General features: G+C 34.9%; 1 protein-coding gene across 3 annotated transcripts in view; it reads right to left on the bottom strand.

The window, feature by feature from the left end:
- The window catches only part of LOC109544790 (ryanodine receptor), a 60,733-nt gene that overhangs the window by 40,082 nt on the left and 17,843 nt on the right, over nt 1-2,808 (bottom strand). The window lies entirely within an intron of this gene.

Here is a 2,808-nt window from a genome sequence, read left to right as displayed (position 1 = left end):
ACTGAGGCACAAGCACGGTTTTTATATTTTGACTCATATTTATTTTTCGCATCGATTAATATGGATTTTTAATATTCTCAAGTTTTCGAAAAACGCGTGATTTACGTAACCAGAGATAAACATAGATAAAGACAAGCAGCAGTTGTCTCTTGCTCCAATGTTAGTCATGGAAAAGTGCTAGATATTGACAAAATCTAAATTTTGTCTTGCTTAGAAAGACAGTATTCTAGTAACTAATAAATCTACAATCATATAGGTAATTTAAAAAATCAAGATTTGTGTAATAGCACATAATTATTTGTTTATGCCAATAACCAATAAATTATAAGCTTTGCAGCTTTTCAGAAATTTTGTGTACACACTAAGCGGGTAATTTGAATTTGTTATATGCATTTTAATTGTTTGAATTTCATAGGGTGGGAACTGTTAGCTCCGGATAAATTTATTTGAGTAATATAGAAATTTTATTAATATTGCCCAATAAAATTATAACGTTGACGCATTTAAAAAGAAAAGTTCATATAAACTCTTGTACTTGTACGTGCCCTTACTTTTCTGCTGCAAAATTTATTTTCGATAAATGTTGTTAATTTGTTAATCAAAACACCATATTTTCAGTATTTCATAAGGGTCTCAGGTTTTAGTAGTAAGAATATTTACTTTTACATGCCCTTACGTTTCTGCTGCGGGCACGCAAAAGTAAAAAATTCAACCAATTTGGAATATACTGTAGATATACATTCATGTATATTACCGGAATATTTGTTTTCAACATACTAGGTATATTACCCTGCACATATACACAATATGTACATACCTGGAATGTTCATCTGCACATATACCCAATATGTACATATATGTACATACATAGGATATACTTTTTATGAACTTTGATGAATATACATGCATGTATATTCCACGAACATTAATGTTAGGAATGTTCACCTATGTATATTCCCAGGATATTCCCGCAATGTTCTGTATATTTTTTGAACATTCTGGGATATTCAAAGAATATGAAATGCGATCTGGGTCGAAGGGTGCATTAGTTAAAAATTTCCGAAAGTCCCATCAAATGCCCGGAAAAATTCAAACCCGATCCCGTTATAGAACCGGCTTTCTTTTAAAAAATCAGTATTTTATCTTCTGCAGTAGTCAACTGGCGAATTTTTGAATCAGAGCCCGCACAGCGCCAAGGCAAAGCTCAAAGTGTGGGTTTTTAGACCAACGATCAAAATACCTTCGAGTACTCAGCAAATAGACTCGCCTCAGATTTAGAGCCAACTTCGCTCTATCACTGAAATAAACTTCTCAGCTTCAGAAAGCGATATTTTGAAATAGAGCCCACAAAGCATCAACTTAGAGCCTAAAGTGCGCGTTTAAAAAAGTTCAAAATTTCAAATGCAATGTTCAAACTCGTCCCAGATCCAGATCTATCGTTGATCTATATCTAGCAAAAACATACACTCTCTATCTACCGCAGGAGCATTAAATCACTAGAGGTTTTAATGTGAAAAATCTCAAACTCAGTGCAAGATATCGACTCGGAGCAAGTACACGTTTTCTGATTAGGAAAAACACTTCTGGCATTTTATATTGCAGTTAGCTCTCTTCATCTACCAAAAGTTAAGGAACTTTTTTGGCAGTGGCAGAACTGGATAAAACTTATGTAAAAAACAGAAAAAATATTTACACTTTTACACCCTGGAGCTCGGAATCTGCGAACTTTCGCATAAAACGAATTTGCCTTAATCGCAATGTTTTTGCCCTGAACTCAGTGAACTTTGTCCCATGTGCTTCATCTACCCATTTTCACCTACGACTTTTGGTCCGTGATCTGCAGGTTTAATCATCGATGCCTTCGGTGAGCTTCGTGATCAGTTGGAAAAAGTGATCGAAGATATGGATTCAAACTGTTTCATTTGCGGCCTGGACAAAGGCTATCTTGATAAAGTTCCACATGGTTTTGATACCCATGTGCAACAGGAGCACAACCTTGCTAACTACATGTAAATAAACAAGCTTTGTTGTTAACAAAATTTTCATATTTGAATGTTCTGCTTAGGTTCTTCCTTATGCACTTGATCAATAAACCAGACACAGAGTACACAGGCCAGGAAACGTACGTGTGGAACATGTACCAGCAGCGCTGTTGGGACTTCTTTCCTATGGGTGACTGTTTCCGGAAACAGTACGAAGACGAGATTGGAGGAGGAGGTGGCTAGACTCACTTTTCCGGGTTTGTTTCTGATAAGTATGCTCAAAAAACCGTTAGTACGATATGTAAAGCAGCTTTTACAATGTCCACACACAGCAGAATTAGTAAATCGATTTATAATCTACGAGTGTATTGATTGTTACGAGTTTAACACTTTTTGTATATAAGACGCATGAATAGGCAAAAGCGACATAATGCCTATTTTTAGCGCGTTGGCGGCTTTGAGAGTAAATGTTAGTTTGTATGTAAATGAATAATAAACAATAAATAATAATTCTTTAAGGATTGTTTTTGTTATCTGCTCCAGTTATTTCGGGTTTTAAATATTTCCAGATAGGCGAACGTATGCACAAACAAGAGTGAGCTGAAAAACCCTCATTTTTAAAGCGTGCAAATTTGTCCTAAATTTTGAAATTTGCAGCAATGGATTAGTGCAACAAATTGCCACTATTGAAGAACACATAATACAAATATAAAAAGTCTTGCAATCTTTTTACCAATCACTTTTGGTCTACCCGCCCAACTTTTCTGGAATTTTGAAGCCGTTAGAAGTATAAACTCTTAAAAAAAACTTAAAAAAGAAACTTGAA

The sequence above is a fragment of the Dendroctonus ponderosae genome, unplaced genomic scaffold, assembly GCF_020466585.1.
Source record: "Dendroctonus ponderosae isolate FM_Combo_2020 unplaced genomic scaffold, Dpon_F_20191213v2 Dpon_F_20191213_8, whole genome shotgun sequence".
NCBI lineage: Eukaryota > Metazoa > Arthropoda > Insecta > Coleoptera > Curculionidae > Dendroctonus > Dendroctonus ponderosae.
Note: the sequence above shows the minus strand (reverse complement) of the source record. Positions and strands in the feature narration are given on the sequence as shown.